The 26,276-nt window shown below is 36.8% G+C and overlaps 1 protein-coding gene across 2 annotated transcripts in view; it reads left to right on the top strand.

Moving 5' to 3' along the window:
* Positions 1-26,276, top strand: part of LOC122229870 (limbic system associated membrane protein) — a 651,082-nt gene that overhangs the window by 20,988 nt on the left and 603,818 nt on the right. The window lies entirely within an intron of this gene.

Raw genomic sequence — 26,276 nt, 5'->3', positions numbered from 1 at the left:
GTTCTCCTCTCTGCTGCCCTTGCTCTTAATTGGATCTAGACCCTGGAGAAAATCACTTTGTTAATTGGATGGTTAAAGAAAAAGAGAGGTGGAAGTTGGCTGTGCTCAGTTCTGGCAACTTGTCTTCTTTGGGAATTAAAGTCTCAGATGCCTAATCTGGGGAAGGGGTTCTGCTTTCTTGATCATGAGGAAATGCCATTTCCCATCTGTTGCATTTTTTCCCCTCTCAAAATGGAAGATTGTTTTCTGAATCTCCTAAAAATACATACAACTAATTTGCTTAGAAAATATGAATCACTCAGCCATTTATCTATCTATATATCCATCTATCTATGCATCCATCCATTTGACAAATGACTGCTAACCATATTTTTGTTCCTGCTATTGTTCTAAGTTGTAAGAATCAATGGTAAATGAGAGAAATAAAGTACCTTCCCTCATGGGGCTTACATTCAAATTGAGAAAGACAATAAACAAAATTCCAATACTTGCATAACAGTAATAGCGTGTGGTAGTGTTGCAATTGGAAGTTAGCAGTATATAATAATAGACCCTATGAAGGGGGTACGTGGGATAGTTTCCAGGTATAGCCCCTCTGAAGAGGTGATACTAAAGCTGAGACATAACAGTGCTTTCGTAAGCTTATCAGCACTGTTTATTTACTTTTAGCAGTTTTTTTTTTAAATTTTTTTAAATGTTTATTTACTTTTGAGAGAGACAGAGAGACAGAGAGAGGGGAGGGGCAGAGAGAGGAAGACACAGAATCCAAAGCAGGCTCCGAGGTCAGAGCTGTCAGCCCAGAGCCTGATGCAGGGCTCCAACTCACCGAGTGTCAGATCATGGCCTGGGCCCAAGTTGGATGCTCAGGGGCATTGAGCCACCCAGGTGCCCCTATTTACTTTTAGTAGTTTTAATGAGGTATAATGTATATCATAAAATTTACCTATGTAAATTTTTCCGTTCAATGATTATTACTAAATGTACAGAGTTGTGCTACTATTACCACAATCTAGCCTGAGATTTTTATCATCCCCAAATGATTCCTTAAGCCCATTTTAGTCAATCCTCATTCCTACCCAAACACTGGTGCCTCACCAATCTGTTTTTCTGTTTCTATGTATTTGCTATAAATGGAATTATACAATATGTGGTCTTTTACATCTAGCTTCTTTCATTTAACATAATGTTTTTGAAGGTTCATCCACATTGTAGCATGCAAGTGTAGGTTTTTCTTTTTATATGACAGAATAATATTCCATTATATGGATATACCAAATTATGTTTAATCATTCATCAGTTGATGGACACTTTGGTGCCTTTATGGACAATGTTGCTATGAACATTTGTGACATTTGTGAACCATTCTTTATGTTAGCATACATTTTCATTTATCTTCTGTTTTCTATCTAGGGTTGCAATTTGCTAGATTGTATAGAAAATATATATTTAACTTTTAAGAAATCACCACACTCTTTTTCAATGTAGCTATACCATTTTACATTCTCACTAGCAATGTATGATAATTTGTTTCTCTACATTCTTGCCAACTTTTACTGATGCTTTCCTTTTGGTATAGCCATTTGCATAGATGTGTAGTGGTATTATACTGTCATTTCAATTTGTACTGACATAATACCTAATGTTGAATATCTTTTCCAGTGCCTATTAGTCATTTGCATATTTTTTAATAGTATGATATTCATAGATTTTGCCTGTTTTTAGTTGGTGTGTTCATCATATTTAATAGTAAGAATTTTTAAATATATTATGTATATAGTTCCTTTATCAGAGATATAAATTTACAAATATCTCTTAGAGTCAATGGCTCATCTTTTCATTTTAAAGTATAAAAATTTTAATTTTCATAAGGCCAATTTATTAACTTTTTTTCTAATTAATTGTGCTTTTGGTATCAGATCTAAGAACTTTTTGCCTAGCCCAAAGTTACAAAGATTCATTCTAAGTAATTATCTATATCTATATCTATATCTATATCTATATCTATATCTATCTATCTATCTATATATATATCTTACATTTTAGTATCTGAGTCACTTTTCATTCATTTCTGTGTATGGAGTGAGGTAAATTCTAAATTCATGTTCTTTCGATCTGCGTATCCAGTTGACTCAGAACCATTTGTTGAAAAGACTATCCTATCCCTATAGAATTGATTTGGTACCTTTGTCAAGACATTTATTTTTTTAATTGCTCAATTTCAGAAGAGAATAGTGACCCATGAAACTGAAATCTGTTATTTTGTCCTTAGATCAGTCATTGCCATAGGATGCCTGAAATTTGTAGTATCCAATCTGTATTACTGCCTACTTTTCTAAAAGATATAGAAGGTAAGTACCTTCTCTGACATTAAGTACCTACTCTATTTGGCACAGTGAGATATGAGCCTTTTTTTCTCTCAAAAATTTTTTATATAGATGCTTTAGCATACATAATAAAAGTAAGTATGGTATCACTTTTAAATGTGATAAAGAGCAAAATGAAGCAATTAGAATTTTTAAGTCAAAAGAAGCTGACTTATGAGAATCATTTTAATGAAAGATACTATGATAAATATGTTATTGGTCGTTTGGCTGTGTATCCAGAATGGTTGGCTCTACGTTTCTAAAAGGCCAGTACAAGTAGGTGAATACTAAGAATTATATCCATCACCATGTGAAACAGTAATCAAGTTATCCTACCTTTTCTGGCCCACAATGTCTATTTTGCCTTTATGTTGTTTGTGTACATTCTGTTAATTTACACACTTGCATTTCTACCAGTGTGCCTTGCTCCTATTGATACGTGTTTTGGGTTGTTTAAAGATGAATGTTGCATTCTCAAATAATTATCTACGAGATCTTGTCTTCATGCTCTGAAACTTGCCCCACTTCCCCCCACTTTACTCTTCTATTTTTTCTAGGACCATTGTCTCAATTTAAACCCCAGAACACCAGTTTTCTAGAAAAGAAATTTAAATGATCCTAAAACCGGCTTTATATAAAATCTCATTAAACTATTCCCCAAAATTTCCAGAAACAAAGGATATGATGTAATTACTACGCATTGCAAATAAAAGCAGTACCATTTATTGAATAAGAATTTAGGGTAATTAGAAAGAAAGCAATTACTTGTAATGAGCATGGTTAAGGAAAACTTTAACGATATATGGCAATTGAAGATCCTTGAAGGATAGTAAGAATAAGTTTGTACAGGTGTGGGAAGGATAGAAAAGTAGACAACTCCACACAGTATAATTTTATTTGTTTACTCACCTATCCATCCATTCATTATCAGGTATAATGCTAGAGAATAGAAAACATAGGCTGCTTTGGAGAATATTTGAATCATCTACATAGAGTGGGAGAGAAGAGGAAACAATCTAGAAATATGACATCAATATTGACTATTTAACATTTGAGTAAGAGTTAATCCATAATGGTTAGAAGGAAGAAGAACAGATGTGTTAGGATGAGGAAATAGCATGTGCAAAGGAAGAGGCACTTAAAGGTGTATAGAGAATTCAGGAAACTGAGAGTGCACTGTTATATTTGAAGCATAGAATGTATGTGAACATGAGCATTTGAGGTACAACTAGGGAAGCACAAAGTGATTTAGGAAAATGGTGAATCTTTGCTGGGCAAGTATGAGGATTACAAAGAGGATCAAAGTAGACATATCTGGAAATGTAGAGTGAATCAGTTATGAGTGACCTTGTATACCAGGTTTAGGAGTCTGAATTTAGTTTTTAAATTTTTATGTGTTGTATTTACTTTTTGGAAAGGGAACATGATTTGGTAACTTACATTGCAATAGTTGTGGCCTATGAGATAGTTTGAAGGTGAGAAATGTTTGGCAACAATGGCATCATCTAGAAGCTAGCCAACTAATATAAATGACTAAATCTCAGGAGTGAGATCAGTGCTGAAGATTGGATGGGGAAGTTTTACAGTGTAGTGGAAAAAAGAGTAGTACTGTAAAATAAACATAAATGGCATAAAAATGCATTCACTGTAGTTGTATAGGAAAATGACCAAGTGAAAGTCCAGGCACCAGTGAGAGGGAGCGAGAAAGAATAAACACATATTTATGAAACAAGTGCCCTAAAGATGGCACAACTTTTGAAGATTACATTATGATATATCAAAGGAGCTTAGGTTATTAGAGTAACTGTGATTAGACTCAAACCTGTCACTTCTGTCTCCCTAGGAGGTAATTTTTTTCCTCTCCAAATGTACAGAATTGCCATGGATCCTTGCTGTGTCCTCTCCAGCAGGAAATCCATAAGGTCTATGAGACTTGGGTCCTGGTCCTTAGAGACAAAGAGTAAAGCTTTTTTTTTTTTTTTCTTTTTTTCTACTGATGGGATCTCAAAGAAGTACAAAAGAGTTATGTTGTCTTGTTTTCATCGTTTATCATAATCAGGACTGACAAGTGAAACAAAGAATCTCATTCCCTCAAAGCAACAGGGAACTAAGCCAATGATTAAACAAAACACCCCCCCCCACACACACACCCCTCACTAAAAAAAAAAAAAAAAAAAAAAAAAAAAAAAAAAAGACCAGGGCATAAGCCAAACTCTCTTTCCCTTCCTTCCTCATCCCCTTGTCATATTTCTGATTTGTTTTCCTGTCAGCATTTTCTCCAGAGATCGATTCCTCTTCAGCTAGTCCCAGTGATTTTTAAGCAAGAGAGAAGCTTACTCTTTGCAGGTGAGAGATAATCAAATTGAATATTACATAGCCCCTGAAGTGCAGGCAGCTGATAACAAGAGCCAAACTCAATATCCTGACAGATGTTGTCTTGGATTGATTAATCTCTGCTTCACTTCAGTGTAGCCATCCTCCAGCATGGACAGCACAGCCCTTTGGCCCCATCCCAAATAGGTTTTGCATCCTGGGGCTGGCTCAAAGAAACAACCCTGTTAAGAGTGCAATAGAATCCTTTCCTTTTAAGGAGGAGGAAATTAAACCCCAGCTTGCCTACCTCTTTTTTCAAATCCACTATTGTGGAAGGCCAGATTCTGGGCTTACTTAATGGTCCTCACAATAGAGGAATAAAGATCTCTTTCCTCTGAGTTTTTAGCTGAGCCAAAAAAAGAAGAAGAAAAAAAAATGTTACTTCTTGAACTTGAAGAATTGAGGGATGCACATTTTTGTGGTGGGGGAAAAATGAGAGATTAGAACAAATAGGAGTAAAAAAGTGAAAGAAAGCAAACAATTATAAGACTGCTTCGAAATGTGAGAGAGGAAAAAAGAGATTCATCCATTCTTTCATTTCTATTCTTGCTTTATTCTTTCCCTTCCATTTGCCTTTTCCCTTCCCACTGTTGCTTTTCTTTCCTGACTGCCTCTTCCTTTCTTCTAATCTCTTTGATTTTGTTTAACAATAGGCATTATTTATTATTAAGATACTCTCTAAATGCTGAGATCACAAAAACAACACAAAAAAAGTCTCTGTCATGGTGGAGATGCCTTCAACTTAGCCAAGGAGAAGGAGGTAGATATATTACAAAACAGCAGCGCGAGAAATCTGTAACAGTACCACGTGCTATGCGAGCAAGAGAAGATTGAGGAAGGCTTCATGTAAGAAAGCAGATTTGTCCTGGGTCTTGAAAGATGACTAGATATTCATTAAAAGGATAAGGAGAGGAGCATTTCAAAGAGAAGTAAGCATGTGTAGAAAGAACGTGATGTGTTTAAGGTAGTGTGTGAACTATGTACCAGCTCCACTAAATAGCAGACTCATAGTAAGCACGTATTCCACCTTGAAAGTTGCAGCAGATTTACCACCACCTGCTTGATACAGTACTTAACTTCATTGTTTTCTTATCCCCATTTTGCTTCTGTACCTCATTGTCCTTCCAAATATAGTACCTTAAATTTGTAAGGTAGCGTTTAATCCCTCCAGCTCTAATCCTGGTGTTCCCTTAAAGCCTTCTATTTAGCAGTTGTATGTCAATAAAAATGCCCCCTTTCCAGGCCTGGTACAAAACACATGTTGGCCCCTACCAGGGAGGCACTCTGCATGGTTTGGAGAGTGAACAGTTAGGTGGCTTGAGACCCCAAGGAATGGAGGAAAGCGAGTCTGGAAAAGTAGTGAAAGTAGCCCAGGATGGATCTTGAGAAGGAGATGGATGACCTCAGAAATATGCTGGGTAGAAAGTCCTAGAAGTAGAGAAGATAAATAGAAAAACCAAGAATATGAGTTCCTTGAGACTTATTCTGTCCAGGTTCGTGGCCCCAGTATTGATACACTTCCTGTCACATAGAAGTTCTCAATTAATGAATCGTTTATTTCAATAATGCTGACTAAAGACAAGTGGCCCAGAACCATTTCCCACTCCACCTTGGTTTTACAGAATGAAGTAATGTTTTACTCTGTGGAAATAAAACCCATGTGAATGATAACTCTGCTTCCTTGAATTTATGTATGATTTCTATGCTTAGAACTGCAAGAATATACAGTGAAGCCTTTATGAATGTCATCGCTTTAAGGAAAGTGTTTGAATTGGAATAAACATTTTACTTTAAAATTTACAAAATTTACAGAATACATTTGCCCTATTCCTTTCATTCCCATCCCCCTCTAGACCTCTTGTCTTTCCCCTTGTGGCTGCTTCTCACTCCATCCTTTGCCCAAAGCCCTGTTGACATATTATAGAGCTTTCATTTGCATTCTCTGCCAGGGCCTATGTTAATTTGACATCAGCGGCATTACAATGCACAGGGTAAAGCATTATTATTATTTATTATGATGCCTTGAGCTTACACTTTACCTGTGGGAAGTTTCAAATGCCTGCATCATTCCAGTATGCAGTAATCATCTATACACATAATTTGAGGGCATGTCAGCTCTCTCTCCTATATAGAAGAAGAAAATCAAGACAATCTAGGTAACTCTTCTTGCCAGAGTTCCAGAAAACAGTCCCCTACCCTGATCATTTTGTTAATGAATATTGAAAAGCACCAAGGAACCTGTTTCTTGGTTTCAAGCTCATTGACCTACCTATATTTACTATAGCAGATTTAACTCCATCCTCTGACCTTTGTCATGCTGGGTTGTTATACTGTAGCCTACCTTCAGCAATATCGTGAGGCAGGAAATGTTTGTCTCTATTTTGCCAAGTAGGTGTTTCTTGGACACATCTCCTTATAAACTTTTACTTCTATAATTTATGATATTAGTTGACCTTATAACACCTCAAATCACCTCTATGAGCCTCATAATAATAACTAGTGTCACATAAATATAAATCTGGCCTTAAATAGAGAGAGACTTTAGAAAGCAAGATTATCACAATAGGGTGACACTGTGAACTCAGAAATCTTCAAGTGTCTCAAAATCAAACAGAAAAAAAGTTTTCTTTGATAGGGTAAAGGAGTGGTAAGCAGAGATAAGCAGAATCTCGGAGGGCAAGTTAGACAATCAAGGGGGAATGACCCCTGGGATCTGGTAGGAAAATATTTCTCTGTGGTCAGCTGATTCCAAGGAGAAACTGATAAGGGGGCACAGTCTACTTTTTTACTGTTTGCTCAGGCTTGGAGGCAAGCACAATTCAGGGGCCTGTAGGAAAGACAGAAGCTTGACTAACGTTTGGTCAGTAAAAAGACAAAACAGGTTAAAAAAAATGGGTCATTATGAACTGTGAAAACTTGATCACTGCTACTCAAGATGTTTGTTGAAATTAAATAGCAGTGCATATGTGAAGAGTTAAGCATGATGATTACAGCAGACCACAGAGTAGAACTCAAAGAACTTGCTGAAGTTATGTGAGCCAATAAAGATAACATCCAACAATAATAGTTTGATTCTTCCCTGACTCTAATTTCTTCTAGCACTTGAAGGCACACTAAAGAGTCCACTCAGTCTTTCTTATGTATTAGATACTTTTTAGCTGAAATATAATTCCCACTGTGGTGAGAAGAACCCATGGTTAGATGATTGCTCTGTCTGCTCCAAATTGCTGAGATGTAAGATTGGTGAGGTCAGCCCTATATTAATACATGTCTAATGAATGAATGAGTCAATGAATGAATGAACTAACTTGAAGGCACAGGGAAGGCAGATTGTGTCATGCTGAAGGAATTGTACAGTAAACACAGAGGATGGATGCATTATTGAAATCCACTGTACTCTAGGATGGAACTTTTTGGGAAACATGCTACCAGAAAATAGGGCGTGTTTTAGGGAAAAATAAAGATTCTACTGGCTTTGTTTTCTGTAGTGAATACTTTGCCATTTCTGCTTCATAGTGTACATTGAACAGTGATAACATTCCCTAGATCAGCTATAAAATTTACCCTCCAAAAACATAGATTCCCTAAAATGAAAATTGGTATGATCTGATACTGTAAAACAGCCAGTTAGTTTAAAATGAAGGAGGAGAATAGTGTCACCAAGATGGTACATAGTTTGTTCCTGACTTCACTTCTAATCATAGCAAGAAGAACTAACAACTATTTAAGAACAAGACATCTCTGAGAGAATCCTATAATATGGGCGGGTGAGGCTGAAGCGTCCCCCGCCCCTGTCTGCACCACAGAGAGAAAAACAATGCATTAGAAGAATAAGAGAAGAGACTATGCGTTGACTGCATTGACCTTTCCCCAAGCCAGCATAGCACCATGCAGAAAGGTCTTCTCTGAATCTTGGGTCCTTCTACAGGATAAAAGAATCCAGGAGGGACAGCCGTCTGCCCCCCAGCATTGTGGGTTGCTTTGTGGGAGCCCCTAATCTGACCTCATACCACAAGGGTTGAAGTGGAAACTGTGAAGCTGAACCACTGGAACTCTGACTAGGATGGAGAAAGGGGAGGACTTACAACAATCAGCACACATATCCTGGAAGACCAAGTTCATACTTGTAGTGCCTAAGTATTAATTCCAACCAGCAACTTTTCCCATCTGTAGAACCAAGTAGAGGGCTTACTTTGACCAGAGAACTCAGTGGGGTGCAGATCTACCTGATTCAAATTTTCAAAGGAGAAGTTTTATGGGCCACAGGGTCTGTTTGTCCATGCCCAATCAAGGAGCTAAATCACTGCCTGACTCACTGTTGAGAACATCTTCTGGCCCCATTGGACCAGAAGGGCTGGCAAAAACTCCCAGTGCAGTGTGGCCCAGTGACACTTGAGCCAAGAGGCAGGTAGACAGAGGTGATTGCCCCCATAGCAAAGCCACTTCAGGGTAGGGAGAGTTCCTGGGCTATAAGCAGGGAGAATTAAATCATAGCCAAGGCTGAGGGTAGCTCTGACCTACCAACCAGAGAACCTGTTTGGGAAATTGAGATTAGCCTGAAGTGGCCCCTCTCTCATCTTCCCAGGCAAGGGAGCTGAGACCACCTTGCCCACTCTGGAGAGTGTCTTCTGGCTCCATCTGACCAGGAGGGCTAGAGAGAACTTTTGGAGGCTGTGTGGCCCACCAGCACTTGACTTGGAAGGCAGATTGTCAGAGTTGAAGGTGTAGAAAACAAAGCCAATGGCCCTTTTCAGTCCGAGCACTTAGGTTGTGGGTCGGCCTGAGTTAATACAACAAACAAAGAGCTTTACTGACTTTAGAGCTGCTTTTCTTGCTGTACCTGGGTAGGGAATCTAACTCATATCCCACTAATTGCTGAAGACAGCCTTCAGCCTGTTGGAGCAGGAAACTTAACCAGAGCACATGGGAAGCTGCATAACCCAATCAATAGCCTTATGTGCAGTGGCACTTGAAGAGAGCATAGCCTGTGGCTTCACCCATTTGCTGAGCAAACCCCATGGCCTCACCTGACTGGGGAACTCAGTGCATACTCTGGTCTGATTTGGGGCCCCAAACAATGAGCTGCATAGGCTCTGTGTCCCATCCTGATGCCCTGCCAGGATAGAGAAACTAATTCATAGCCTCATCTGCTACTGAATTTAGTAATTCAGTCCCTACCATGTAGTAAGTCTTACTGGAGAATCCAGGCAACTGTGGAGCCAGTACTCCAACTTCACTTGGGTAGGGAACCCCCAGTAATCCTATCCAGCTGTTCTCAGAAGCCAATAGCACACCCACCCATTCCTCTCCTCAGAGGTAGAACAATTGGTCTCACCCCAAAATAGACAATAGTACAGGCCCTAACTGTCCGAGGACATTGCCAACAGACATACCCAGAAATCCAACCTGGGATTTGGGTAAAGAATTGTCTCCACCAAAATAAACATAGAAATTCTGGAAGATGAACCCAATTACTCAAATGCTCAGATTCCATTGTAAGGAATCAAGGATCACAAAAAATCATGTAAATATGATACCAACAAAAGAACCTAATAAAGCTCCATCAACTGGCCTTAAGGAAACGGAGATATATGAACTGTCAAAGAATTCATTAAAACAAAAAAGTTTAGTGAACTACAAGAAAAAACACACAACTAAACAAAATTAGGAAAATAATGAATTAGAAAGAAAACAAGAAGTTTGGCAAGGAAATAGTAACAAAACAAAACAATAGAAAAACAAACAGAAAACCCAGAAATCCTATAAATGAAAAGTACAATAACTGAACTGAAGAATTCAATAGAGAGTTTTCAAAAGTGGACTCAACCATGAAGAAGAAAGAATTAGTGACCTGGAGGGTAGGACATTAGAAAATACATACTCAGAGAAGCAAACAGGAAAAAAAAAAAGAAAAGAAAGAAAGAATAAAAAAGAATGAAGAAAGCTTATATGAATTATAGAACACAATAAAAAGAAACAATATTCATATTATGGGAATTTCAGCAGGAGAAGAGAAAGAGAAAGGAACAGAGAGTATTTCAAGTAATAATGGCAGAAAACTTTCTGAGCCTAGAAGGGAAATGGACTTCCAAATGCATGGGTCCAAAGAAACCCAAATAGGTTAAACCTGAACAGGACTACAGAGAGACACATTATGATTAAATTGTCAAAATTCAATATCAAAGGAATTTTAAGAGCAGTGAGAGGAAACAGAGAAGTTCTATACAAGGGAAACTCCATAAACTCTGGGCAGATTTTGGGGTGACTGGGTGGCTTAGTTGGTTGAGCATCTGACTTCGGCTCAGTTTATGATCTCATGGTTCATGAGCTCAAGCCCTGCATCTGGCTCTATCCTGACAGCTTGGAGCCTGGAGCCTGCTTCAGATTCTGTGGTTCTCTCTCTCTCTCTCTCTCTCTCTCTCTCTCTGTCTCTCTCTCTGTCTCTCTCTCTCTGTCTCTCTCTCTGTCTCTCTCTCTCTCTGCCTCTACCATGCTTGCACTCTCTCTCTCTCTCTCAAACATAAGCATTAAAAAAATTAAAACAGACAAAACAACGAAAAACTTTAGGCAGAGTTTTCAACAAATAGTTTTCAGGTCAGGAAAGAATGAGATGGCATATTCGAAATATTGAAAGAAAATACTTGCCAACCAGTGACATACTCAATAAAACTGGCCTTTGGAAACAAGTTATAAAGACTTTCCCAAACAAAACTGAGAGATTTCATTACCACCAGACCTATCTTACAAGAAATGCTAAAGGTTTTTTGATTTGCCTTGTTTTTTTGTTTGTTTTTGAGTAGGAGGGAAAGAATGCTCATTAACTTCATAAAAACAAAAAGATAGTATAGATGTCACTAGCAATGGTAAGTATATAGCCATAGTTCGATTTTGCAACATGGTAATGGTGATGCATAATTCATTTACAACTGTAATTAGAAAGTTAAAAATGAATGTAGCAAAAATAATCATATCTGCAATAACCTGTTATTAGTTAAAGAATATAAAAACATGTACATTATAATAGAAATAACTTAAAATGTGAGGAGGAAGAGAAGTAAAAGTGTAAAGGTTGTAAATTCTATTGACGTTATCAGCTTAAAATATGGTGTTAAAAATACTAAAAAAGTTTTTTAAAGTTGTATTTATTTTTGAGACAGAGAGAGACACAGCATGAGAGGGGGAGGGGCAGAGAAAGAGGGAAACAAAATCTGAAGTGAGCTCCAGGCTGTGAGCTGTCAGCACAGAGACTGTTGTGGGCCTCAAACCTACAAACCATGAGATCATAACCTGAGCCAAATTCGGACACTCAACCGACCGAGCCACCCAGGTACCCTACAAATTTAAAATATTTTGTATAAGGCTCATGGTGAAAACAATGAAATATTCTACAGTAGTTACACAAAAGTGTATGATAAAGAAGTCAAAGATACCAATATCAAAGACATCTTATCATACACACACACGCGCGCGCGCGCGCGCATACAATATAGTAAGATAAGAATCATGGGACTAGGGAGCTATGGTACAACCAGGAAATAATTAACAAAATGGCAATAGTAGGCCTGTATGTAAATTATTTTAAATGTAAATTGGTTAAATTCTCTAATTCAAAGGCACAAAATGGCTGAATGAATTGGAAAAAAAAAACTAACAATATGCTGCCTTCAGGATACTTACTTTAGTCTTAAATACACACACAGACTGAGAATGAGGATATGGAAAAAGACATTTCATGCAAACAGTAACCAAATAAATGAAGGGGTAGTTATATCAGGCAAAATAGACTTTAAACTAAAAATGGTAAATAAGGGACAGAGAAAGTCATTATATAGTAATAAAGGAGTCAATAAATCAATAAGATATAACAATTGCAAATATGCAGCCAACATTGGAGTACCATATATATAAAAAAAGTTGGGGCACATGGGTCGCTTTGTCGGTTAAATGTATGACTCTCAATTTCAGTTCAGGTCATGATTTTCTGGTTTGTGAGATTGATCCCCTTGTTAGGCTTTGCACTGACAGCATGGAGCCTGCTTGGGATTCTTTTTCTCCCTTGCTTTCTGCCCCTTCCTTGCTCATGTGTGTGCATGCATGCAATCTCTCTCTCAAATGAATAAAGAAGCTTTAAAAATAATAAATATATAAAACAAAAATTAACAAAGCTAAAAAGAAAAAAAACAGTAATATAATAATAGTTGGGTACTTTAAAACCTCATTGTCACCAATAGATAGATCATCCAGGCAGAGCATAAATAAGGAAACAGCCCATTTGAACAATAGACTGAACATACATAAACAGAAAATCATCTCCAACAATAGCAGAATATAGATTCTTTTCAAGTGCATAAGGAAAATTTTTTTTTAAATATTTATTTATTTTTTGAGAGAGACAGAGACAGAATGCGAGTGGGTTAGGAGCAGAGAGAGGGGAAGACACAGAATCTGAAGCAGGCTCCAGGCTCCATGCTGTCAGCACAGACCCCGATGCAGGGCTCGAACCCATGAACCATGAGATCATGACCTGAGCCGAAGCTGGACATTCAACCAACTGAGCCACCCAGGCGCCCCAAGGAAAAGTTTTTAGGATATATCATATATTTCGCCACAGAAGAAGTCTTTATAAATTCAAGGAGATTGAAATCATACCCATTATCTTCTCTGACCACAATGGTATGAAAGTGGAAATTAACAGGAAGAAAATTGGAAAATTCACTAACAGATGGAAATTGAAAACACTCTCTAACAAGCAGGGAGTCAAAAAAGAACTTACAGGGGAAATAAAAAAGATTTATTGAGATAAATGAAAATGGGGAAACAATATACCAGAACTTATGAGATGCAGTAAAAATAGTTTTAAGAGGTAAATTCATAGGCACAAATGCCTACATTAAAAAACAAGACATATCCCAAAGAAACAACGAAACACTATGTGTTAAGAAACCAGAAGAAGATCAAGTTGAACCCAAAGTTAGGAGAAGAAAGGAAATAAAAAAGATTAGAAAAGACATAAATGAGATAAAGAACAAAAAAGCGATAGAAAAGATTAACCAAACTAAGAAATGTATGTATGAAAAGATAAACAAAACTGACAAACCCAGAGGTATACTAACCAAAGAAAGAGGAAGGTAACCAAATCAACAAAATTGAGAAGGACAATGGATATCAAAGAATATCAAAGAAATTTAATGGCTCATATAAGGCTACTATAAAAAACTATATGCCAACAAAGTGGATAACGTAGAAGAGGCAGAAAAACAAATTATCAGAAACATATGACTTACCAACACTGAATCAGGAAGAAATAGAAAATCTGAATAGGTCAATTACTAGTAAGGACATTGAATCAGTAATCAAAATCTGCCACGGGAGAAAATCCCAGGACCAGATGGCCTCACTGGTGAAGTTTACCAAACATTTAAAGAATTAACACCAACCCTCAACTCTTCCAAAAGATCTAACAAGAGGGAACACTCCCAAATTCAGTGTACAGTGCCAGCAGTATTCTGATACCAAAACTAGAAAAGGAAACTACTAGAAAGAAGACTACAGGCCAGTATCACTTATGATTATAGATATAAAAATTCTCAATAAAATTGTAACAGACAAAATTCACCAGCACATTAAAAGGATCTTATTCCATGATCAAGTGGGAGTTATCCTTAAGATGCAAGGTGGCTCAACATATGCAAATCAATTAGTGTGATGCATCACGTTAAAAGTATGAAAGAAAAGAATATGATCGTCTCAATAGGCACACAGAAAGTATTCGACAAAATCAACATCCATCCATTCATGATAAAAAATTTTTAAGAAATTATGCATTAAAGGAACATATCTCAACATATTAAAGGCCATATATTTTAAGCCCACAGCTAACAGCATACTCAATGTTGAAAGTCTGAAAGCTTTTTCTCTAAGATCAGGAACAAGACAGGGGTGCCTATTCTACTCCTATTCAACATGGTACTATAATTACTAACTAGAGCAATCAGACAAGAAAAAAAACATAATAGGTATCAGAATTTAAAGAAAAAGAAAGTAAAATTGTCTCTGAGATGACATGATTTCATATACAGAAAATCTAAAAGACTCAAGTAAAAATTGTCATATACAGAAAATCTAAAAGACTCAAGTAAAAATTGTTACATCTAATTACTGAATTCAGTAAATTTGCAGGATACAAAACTAACATACAAAAATTGGTAGTTTCCATACACTAACAACAAACTTCTTGAAAAAGAGAAATCTATCCCATTTATAATGGCATCAAAAACAATAAAATACTTAAGAATAAATTTTACTAAGGAAGTTGAAGATCTCTACTCTGGAAATACATTATATTAATGAAAGAGATTGATGAAAACGTCAGCAAATGGAATGGTATTCTGTGTTATGGATTGGAAGAGTTAATATTGTTTAAAGGTCAGTACTACCAAAGCCATACACAGATTCAGTGCAATCCCTATCAAGATCCCAAAGGTATTTTTTTTTTTACAGAAGTGTTAAAAGTACTTCTACATTTTATATGGAACCACAAAAGACTTTGAATTGCCCAAGAACTCCTGAGAAAGAATAACAAAGCAGGGAGTCTCATACTTTCTTTTTTTTCCCAATGTTTATTATTTTTGAGAGAGAGAGAGCACAAGCAGGGGAGGGGCAGAGAGAGAGGGAGACACAGAACCTGAAGCAAGATCCAGGCTCCAAACTGTCAGAACAGAGCCTGATGCAGGGCTCAAACCCATGAACTGTGATATCCTGGCATGACCTGAAGTCAGAGGCTTAACTGAGTGAGCCACCAAGGCGATCCAAGGGCCTCATACTTTCTGATTTATAGCTATAAAGCTATAGTCATTAAGAGTTTGTAATACTGACATAAAAACAGACAGACCAAAGGAACAGAATCAAAGTCAAAAAATAAACCTAAGCATACACAGTCTACTAATATTTGATGAGGGATTTAATAATACTAATTAGAGAAAAGATAATCCTTTCAATAAATGATGTGGGGGTAATTGTATATTTACATGTAACAGAATGAAACAACCCATAGCACACACAAAAAAACTAACTGGAAATGGATTAGACTTAAATGTAAGGCCTGAAATTATGAAACTTTAAGAAGAAAACATAGGAATAAACCTCCTTAACATGGGCCTCGGTAATGAGTTTTTGTGTAGGACACCTAAAGCACAAGCAACAAAATAAAAAATGAACAAGTGGGATTACATCCAACTAAAAAGCTTCTGCACAGCAAAATAAATTATCAATAAGGAGAAAAGACAACTTACAAAATGGGAAAACATATTTGCAAACCATATTATCTATGAAGGGGTTAATATCCTAAATATATGAAGAATTCATACAATTCAACAGCAAAACAGAAACAAAAACAAAACAAAACAAAAAAACCAAACAAACAAACAAACAAAAAATAGCCCAAAAGAAAAATGGACAAAGGACCTCAATAGAAATTTTCCAAGGACGATTCGTGAAAGACGAACAGGTACATGAGAATATGCTGAGGATCACTTGTCATTAGGTAAATGAAAGTTAAAACCACAATGAGATAATGCCTCATGTCTGTTAGAGAATGGTCTCATCATCAAAAACACAAGAAATAAATTTTGGCATGGATGTGGAGAAAAGGGAAATTTGTGCACTGTTTCTGGAATTGTTTATGATTTATTGGCACAACCACTATGGAAAACAGTATGGAATGTCTTCAAAAATTAACAATATATATGCTCCAGCCATCCTATTTCTGTGAATATACCCAAAGGAAATCAAAACTCTAACTCAAAAATATATCTGCACCCCCAACTTCACAGCATTTATTTACCATACCCAAGACATGGAAGCAGCCTAAGTATCTATCAATGGATGCATGGATAAAGAAGTTGTGGTATAGCATTCAACCTTAAAAAAAAAGAAAATCCTACTATTTGTGAGATGAATGGACTTTGAAAGTATTATGCTAGGTGAAATAAGTCAGAGAAAGCAAATAAGTCAAATACAGCATGATCTCACTTACATGTGGAATAAAAAAAACAAATAAAATAAACTCATAGAAAAATAAATCAGGCTTGGGGTAATCAGAAGTGATGGGTTGTGGGAGGGGATATTAGAGGTAGGTGGTCAAAGGTATAATCTTCCAGTTATACGATAAATGAGTACTAGGGTTATAAAGCACAACACAATGACTAACTAACATTGCTGTATGATATATAAGAAAGTTGTTAAGAGAGGAAATCCTATGAGTTTTCATCAGAAGACAATTTTTTTCTTTTTTTTCTTTTCTTTTTATTGTATCTGAATAGATGAATGTTAGCTGAACCTGTTGTTCATCATTTCATAATATATGTAAATCAAACCAAAAAAAGGGAATATTTTTTCAGATAATTATGTTAAAAAGTGAGAACGTTATCTTTTTTTTTTTTTTTTTTTTTTTTTTTTTTTCAACGTTTTTTATTTATTTTTGGGACAGAGAGAGACAGAGCATGAACGGGGGAGGGGCAGAGAGAGAGGGAGACACAGAATCGGAAACAGGCTCCAGGCTCCGAGCCATCAGCCCAGAGCCTGACGCGGGGCTCGAACTCACGGACCGCGAGATCGTGACCTGGCTGAAGTCGGACGCTCAACCGACTGCGCCACCCAGGCGCCCCAAGAGAACGTTATCTTTAAAATAATAATGTACATTCTGTTTTTGCATCATTTTCTTACCCCACCTTCCTTCCCTACATACTTTCTTTTTCACTTCTTTTAGAATTGATTAAATAATTATGACATATGTTGTATAAAGTCACAAAAAGTGACATCCATTTTGTATAATATTAGTGACAAACATGTTGTATAATTTCCAAAATCTGTTTCCTATGTTTTTTTTTTTCTTTTCATTTTTTAAAGATTTTTATGTGAGATTAAGCAAGTTACTGTTTTCAGGAATCAGCCCTATGCTGACGGGAGCTACCAGTTTGCTAGGAAGGCCTTGGCCACTTTAAATGGGCATCCTTTCTCTTGAATTTTTCTGTTTACTTACCCAGGATATGTTCAACAACAACTGATGTCTGAAACTTATGTGGCTAATTTGTACCTATACTTTTCATTACAGAGCAGTCTCTTACTTCTTACATGGATTTAGGAAGCAGGGAGAAGAAAGTGTGGGTATCTGTGTTGATCCACTTTAAAGTATGATGATCTTGCTCATGGTATTGTATTGGTTCAATGCATATCTAATGCATAAACAGATTAAACCTGTCCATCCTTCATGCAAGACAGTAAGAGGACACATAAACACATGGAGAGGGTATTTGAATATCTTGTATGAATATTTTAAGGATTAGTTAATTCTAACTAGTCTGTAAAGACTAGAATAATGCCTAACATAAAATATGTGCCTAGTAAATAAGGAGGTGTTTCTTTGTTTTTTCATGATCTTTTATTAAGTGTTAAAGCGTTTTTCAGGATTTTTAAGCAAGTTATTAATTTTTATGGAAGAACCTAATTTATTGTAAATGAAATGTAGAAATATGATTTTAGGTACGTGTCACATCATAGAATGTTTATATGTGTGTGTATATATGTATGTATTTATGTATATACCCATATGTATTTATGTATATACCCATATGTATGTATATATGCATGCCATGAAAAGAGTACTTTTTCCCCCAAAGCATGATTAATTTGAGATCATTTATAGCTTTTCTTGTAATTAGTTGTTATAATGGCGTAGTGCTAAGGTCATTGAAATTACTGTCAGTCAGGATTCTTAAACTTCAGCCTACATCAGAATCACCTGGAGAATGTCTTACAACACAGATTTCTGGGCCACACCACCAGTGTTTCTGATCAGTAATTCTGGGTGGGGCCCAATAATTTGTTTTCTCATAACTTCCTCAGTGAAGTTTAAAGGGCTGATCTAGGCAACCATATTTTGTGAGTCACAGCTATAGTCAAATGTTAGAACAACCCCTGAGTATTCAGCTAGTTTTCACTGAAAAATTTGTAGTATTATCTTTAAGGAATGAATTTCTACTTCCGCACCAACACTTTATTAGTGCCTGCAATTCTGATTTATTTCCTGGTTTGTTTTATTTATGCTGAGTAAAATAAGGGGCTCTCATTTTTCTCTTAGGTTTATTTCGTTTTGTGTAATGTTTAGAGTTACTAACTCATAACAACGTTAAATACTGTCAGATGTTAGTTATATTAGTAAAACTGGACAAAAAATAACATTAAACAATGAAATTCCCTATTTTTTTAAATATGGAACTTAGTTATCCCTTAAATCCTTTTTTTGGGTATTAAATTATTTATTTGTACATTTCTTAAATTACAAGTATCTTTTGCAATAGAATCAAAATAGTAAACTACTTACTAATAAATCAAACAAAATATGTATGTAACTTTTACCCTAATAATTTCAAGACATTGATAAATTAAAGAAATATGTAAATAACTGGAGAATGATAGCTTGTTCATAGGTAGAAAGACTTAATATTACCAGTTCATCTTTTTTTAAATTTTTTTAATGTACATCCAAATTATTTAGCGTATAGTGCAACAATGATTTCATGAGTAGGTTCCTTAATGCCCCTTACCCTTTTAGCCCATCCCGCCTCCACAACCACTCCAGTAACCCTCTGTTTGTTCTCCATATTTAAGAGTCTCTTCTGTTTTTCCCTATTGAGGATGATATTAGTGTTGGGTCTTTCATATATGTCTTTTATGATCTCAAGGTATTATCCTTCTATTCTTACTTTCTTTAGGGTTTTTATTAAGAAAGGATGCTGTATTTTGTCAAATGCTTTCTCTGCATCTATTGAGAAGATCATATGGTTCTTGTCCTTTTTTGATGTGATGAATTACATTAATTGTTTTGTGAATATTGAACTAGCCTTACCTCCCAGTTATAAATCCCACTTGTGCGTGTTGAATAATATTTTTAATGTACTGTTGGATCTGGTTGGCGAATATCTTATTGAGGATTTTTGCATCCATGTTCATCAGGGAAATTGGTCTATAGTTCTCCATTTTAGTGGGGTCTCTGTCTGGTTTTGGAATCAAGGTAATGCCGGCTTCATAGAAAGAGTTTGAAAATTTTCCTTCCATTTCTATTTTTTGGAACAGCTTCAAGAGAATAGATGTTATCTCTTCCTTAAATGTTTGGGAGAATTCCCCTGGAAAGCCATCTGGCCCTGGATTCTTGTTCTTTGGGAGATTTTTGATTACTAATTCAATTTCCTTCCTGGTTATGGGTCTGTTCTAATTTTCTATTTCTTCCTCTTTCAGTTTTGGTTGTGTATGTTTCTAGGAATTTGTCCATTTCTTCCAGATTGCCCATTTTATTGGCATATGATTGCTCATAATATCCTCCTATTATTGTTTTTTATTTCTGCTGTGTTGGTTGTGATCTCTCCTCTTTCATTCTTGATTTTCTTTATTTGGGTCCTTGCCTTTTTCTTTTTGATCTAACTGGCTGATGGGTTATCAATTTTGTTAATTCTTTCAAAGAACCGGCTTCTGGTTTCATTGAACTGTCCTACTGGTTTCTTTGGTTTCGAATGCATTGATTTCTGCTCTGATCTTTATTATTTCCTGTCTTTTGCTGTTTTTGGGTTTTATTTGCTGTTCTTTTTCCAGATCTTTAAGGCCTAAGGTTAGGTTGTGTATATGAGATCTTTTTTCCTTCTTTAGGAAGGCCTGAATTGCTCTATGCTTTCCTCTTATGACCACCTTTCCTGCATCCCAGAGGTTTTGGGTTGTGGTGTTATCATTTTCATTGGCTTCCATGAACTTTTTAATTTTCTCTTTAACTTCTTGGTTAGCCCATTCATTCTTGAGTAGGATATTCTTCAGTCTCCAAGTATTTGTTACCTTTCCAAATTTTTCTTGTGGTTGATTTCAAGTTTCTTAGAGTTGTGGTCTGAAAATATACATGATATGATGTCCATCTTCTGGTACTTGTTGAGGGCTGTTTTTTCCCCAGTATGTGGTCTTTTTTGGAGAACTTTACATGTGTACTGGAGAAGAATGTATATTCTGCTGCTTTAGGATGAAATGTTCTGAATATATCTGTTAAGTCCATCTCATCGAGTGTGTCATTCAATTTCATTGTTTCCTTGTTGATTTTTTGATTATATCATCTGTTCATTGTTATGAATAGGGTGTTGAAGTTCCCTACTATTATGGTATTACTATCAATGAGTTTCTTTATGTTTGTGATTAACTGACTTATATATTTGGGTTCTTCCACATTTGGTGCATAAATATTTACAATTATTAAGTCTTCTTGGTGGGTAGACACCTTAATTACAATATAATGCCCTTCTTCATCTCTTGATAGTCTTTATTTTAAAGTATAGATTTTCTGATATAAGTATGGCTTCTCCAGCTTTCTTTTCTTGACCATTAGCATGATAGATGGTACTCCATCCCCTTACTTTCGATCTGAGGTGTCTTTAGGTCTACAGTTGGTCTTTTGTAAACAGGATATAGATGGATCTTGTTTTCGTATCGATTCTGTTACCCTATGTGGTTTGATTGGAGCAGTGAGTCCATTGACGTTTGGACTGAGTCCTGAAAGATATGAATTTATTGCCATTATGTTGCTCATAGAGTTGGAGCTTCTGTTCATGTTCTCTGGTCCTTTCTGGCCTTTGTTGCTTTTGGCCTTTCTTTTTTTTTTTTTTTTTTAAATTTATTTTTTCATCTTTTCTCCCCTCAGAGCATCCCTCTTAAAATTTCTTGCAGGGCTTGTTTAGTGGTCGCAAACTCCTTTAATGTTGGTTTCTCTGGGAAGCTTTTTATCTCTCCTTCTATTTTGAATGACAACCTTGCTGTATAAAGAATTCTTGGCTGCATATTTTTCTGATTCAGCACATTGAATATATCCTGCCACTCCTTTCTGGCCTGCCAAGTTTCTGTGGATAGGTCTGCTGCAAACCTGATCTGTCTTCTCTTGTAGGTTAAGGACTTTTTCCTCTTGCTGCTTTCATGAGTCTCTCCTTGAGTATTTTGTGAATTTGACTATGATATGCCTTGTTGATGGTTGATTTTTGTTGAATCTAATGGGAGTCCTCTGTGCTTCCTGAATTTTGATGTCTGTGTCTTTCCCCAGGTTAGGAAAGTTTTCTGCTATGATTTGCTCACATAACCCTTCTACCCCAATTTGTCTCTCTTTCTCTTCTGGGACCCCTATGATTCTGATGTTTTTCCTTTTCAAGGAGTCACTGATTTCTCTAATTCTTAAATCGGGCTCTTTTGCCTTAGTCTCCCTCTTTTTTTTGCTTCATTATTCTATATAATTTTGTCCTCTGTATCGCTGATTCTCTGTTCTGCCTCATCCACCCTTGCTGCCATGACATCTATTTGAGATTGCAGCTCACTTATAGTATTTTTTTATTTCATCCTGACTAGCTTTTACTTCTTTTGTTTCCACAGAAAGGGATTCTAATATATTTTTGACTCCAGCTCGTGATTCTAAATTCTGGTTCATATATCTTGCTTGTATCTGTGTTGGGTAAGTCACTGGCTGTTGTTTCTTCTTGCTCTTTCCTTTGGGATGAATTCCTTCATTTTTTATCATTTTGAATAGAGAAAAGGAAGTAACGAGGTAAAAAAATTAAAATTAAAAAAATTAAAATTAAAAAATTAAAATTAAACACACACACACAAATGCAATCGAATAAATGATGCTAGATCTTAGGTTTGGTTTGGTGTGGGTGTTGAAAGTGGCTTGATAGATTAGAGAAAAAAAGGAAAAAAAAGTGAAATCGTTTGAAAATTTGAAAAAATGAATACACTTAAGTATACTAAAATGAAATGATGGAAGTAAAATAGAATTTGAAATAATTTACACAAAAGTAAAAAATATAGTAAAAAATTAAAGAAAAATATTTTTAACAAAAATTGGAAATAAAAATGAATTTTTTTCTCTTTCTGTATTAAAGAAAAAGAAATGAAAAAGAGAAAAAAGAAAGAAAAAAGAAAATTGAATAGATGGACCAGCTAACAGACTGAAATACAAGTGAAATTACTTTGTTTTCCCCTAGAAGTCAAACTATGAACTACTATGTAGTTCATAAACTAAGCAGGCTGTGAGACTTGTGTTCTTGAAGAGCAAGGTTGGTCCATTTGGGTGGGGCTTAGTGTAACGGCTCCGTTCTCCACCAGACGGCACTGCTTAGCTTACTGGGGTGGATTGTTGTAGTGCTCCTAGGTGCCTATGTTTATGTGGGTTAGTGGTGAAAATGGCATCACACAAGCCACTCAGTCTCTAGTATTGGAACTCTGTTCTTCCCGATCAGCAATTACAGTCCCGTCCTTTGTCTTCCATTCCTGTCCACTCCTCGCTTCTACACAGTCCATGACCAAGTCCCAGACAATACCTCCCTCCTGAGTTTTGTCTCAGATGTGGCTGTTTTTCCCGGCCCCTTACTTCTGAGCAACTGCGGCTTTGAGACATTCTGCCCCTCTGCGGAGGGCCTCACCGAGCAATGGCTGGGTGCCAACTGCACCCAGGAATGTTCATGGGACCGTGCTGCTGTTGATGCCCAGAGACTGTGGCCAGGTGCCAGCCTGCCCCAGAAAAAGTTCACGAGACAGTGTAGCAGTAGCGTTTGGTGGATTATGGAAAATCACAACACACATCTGGTACCAGGCTTCACCCTTAACAACCTTGTTCCAGCACCAACAAATAAGGTTGTTCTCTCGGGTCTGCTGGTACCGGGTCACCTCACAGCCTCTAACAAAGTCCTTCCAGCAGTGGAACTGTTTCTCTCCATGTGGCCCGAGAACCTCCTGGACCCCACTCTGCTCCTGGGGATTCGCCCTTCCAGGTATCGAGCTGTGGAGTTTCATACTCTGCAATCCCCGTTTATGGTCTTAATGGAATTTAAACCATCTCCTTTCTCCTTTCTCCCTTGTTAGTTCAGTCCCTGTGGCTGTTTCCAATTTTCCACTTTCTATCCAGTTGCTTTTTGGGGGGGTGCTTTTCCTGTATTCTCCACCCCTCACGTCTCCATCCTCTCTCCCCACACAAAAGCGGCTTCCTGTCATCTGCGGTTTCTCTCTCCCCAAGTTCACCTGTCTGTGCTGTGTACCTGCTGAATTCTGTGGTTCAGGTTGTGCAGATTATTGTGTTAATCCTCAGATCAGTTTTCTAGGTGTGCAGGATGGTTTAGTGTTGGTCTGGCTGTATTCCATGGATGTGAGACAGACAAAAAACTTCCATGCTGTTCCGCCATGTTGGCTCCTCCCTCCCTTAGATTCTTAATGATAGGACTGCTTGTTTTGATCTAAGCCAAAATCGTGATGTAATTAGTGATTTTTAAAGATGCTGCTAAATTAGGAACTGTCAGCGCATGTTTAAGTCTTGCTTAGGTTATTTTCTCATTATAATCTGTTTCTTATTGAGACAAGTCTTGGTTTCTCAAAATATTTCCTATAAAGCAGAATGAACATTCAAGTGAGTTATGAGAGGTGTAGAAATAGTCATCACTAAAGCAAGCATTTGCAATGCCCTTCATGTGGGAGAATGAAATATTAGGATTGTATGTCCTTTGGGAATTCTAGGCAGGCAGAGCCAAGAGGATCGTGTGCAGCTCTTCCTAGAGAGTGGATCTTTTTCACTTAAAATAATCTATCATGTTGCTTCCCAGTTCACTTCATGATTTCATCTCCATTCTGGCTGTTGGGTAGTATAATCAGGTATGAACAATTAGGACCTCTAGGTGTGTCCATACAAGTACTTCTGAGGGAATAGTTCCAGGGGAGCAGATTTAAGTGGTAATAACATTTTCAGTAATAAAACCTTACAGGCAAACACCTATGGAATATAGGGATAAAGCTGCTATGGGCCTGTGGGGGAACCACTGCAAGAAGGAAGGTGATAAATTGAGAAAGTCATTATAAAACATTTGATGCTCACATTTCAGAAGTATAGATTAGAACATAGAAGAGACCACTTGAGAAAACCCTGGCAGGGTGACCAATCTTGTAGCATACAGAGTAAAGAGAGGAGTGTGGATGTGGACAGGGAATTGGCACAGAATCCCTCAGATGGACCAAAGGACAATGGTTGTACACTTGTCTGACCCCATTTTATTTTCCTGTGACATGAATTTTGCTCTAAGTGTTTGTGTGGTCTAACCAGTTAAGGAGATTGTTTTCAAAACAGAAGCTAGGAATAGAAGAAAGCAAAGGAAGTTTTTGCCAAGATAAGAAAGACCAATTCGGTAATCCTACAAAGATTGTACATACTAGTATTTTCAAAGGTGAATTCCAGCAGGTGACAGAAAAAGGTTCAAGAAGCTTCCCCTAACACTAATTCTTCTGCTCTGCAGTGTCCATCAGTTTTGTCAGAGTCCACTGGAATAACATGACACTGGAAGTTTTTGTGTGAAACTCCATTTATAATCTCCACTTGGTAATGAAATATTTAAGGTAGCCTCTATTGGTGGGGGCTAAGAGTGAAGGGTCTTATTTAAGAAAAATCTTTTCTTTCTCTTCACTATAACAGTCTATGAAGAGTGGTAATAATCCTACTGTTTCAAGTTATGATTTTGGTGGTATATGGATATTTAGTAACAGAAGCAGAAGAAATTGTCTCAATGTGATAAAAATTGTGTCCTGATAATGAAAACTCAGGAACGATCAGAAAGTGAGATTCACCTGAGGTCCACTGAGACACTGTTCTGGAAAGAGACCACTTAAAGAATCTATGAGTCCTCTTCCCCTTGGCAGCAGTCTCAGTGAGAAGTTTCCTGCCAGAGAAAACAGAGAACTGGCGATCTGAGCAGATCCTACTTGAGAGCTGACTTTAAACACACCAGTAACTCTTTTACTCAGTACAGATCTGTAATAATTGTCTTTCTCTTCCCATTCAGTTCCTTCAGAGCATTTACAGCTCCAAATTAGACATATGTCTGCTATTTATTACCATTTAAAAGGGCAAGATGTTAATGTTCCACTGTTGATAATTCCTAGTAATTAATAATTAACTAAATAAGCAGAGTTTTTTTTTTCTCTACCTACCTCATCTTTGGTTGTCTCCTTGTATTTATATATTGATATAGAGTAATTAAATGATGGCAGGAAAAGTGCTTCAGACCTGACATCAGCATAACAATGGTGTATTGCTCATCCTCCCAGTCTTAAGTAGTGCCCTTTCTAAAGGAACAAATGGAGGGGGCTGATTCTACTTGTTGTCTTTATTTTTCCAGATTACCAGAGCAGTTTCCCATAGGTTTAAATTGGAGCAGAGAATTTTAACTTTCATCTTTAAAAGAGAGGAATGATGAGTGAAAATTACAGACCCCAGCATGCAAAGCAGCTTCCTAGTGCTGATAAAACAAAACAAAACAAAGCAAAACAACTACTTAATGAGTTGTTTCATCTCCCTGAGATATTCCTCATCAGTAAAGAGGAAGATGACCGAGGTCACTGTAAAGTGCCTTTACACCAAATTTGGCCTGAAAAACTATGCTTTGTCCACACCTGTTTTACATTGTGCCTGAAGGAACTAGAGGGAAAATG

This window comes from Panthera leo, chromosome C2 (genome assembly GCF_018350215.1).
Source record: "Panthera leo isolate Ple1 chromosome C2, P.leo_Ple1_pat1.1, whole genome shotgun sequence".
In the NCBI taxonomy this organism is placed as follows: Eukaryota; Metazoa; Chordata; class Mammalia; order Carnivora; family Felidae; genus Panthera; species Panthera leo.
The sequence above is the reverse complement of the archived record's forward strand: the minus strand, read 5'-3'. Positions and strand labels throughout refer to the sequence as shown.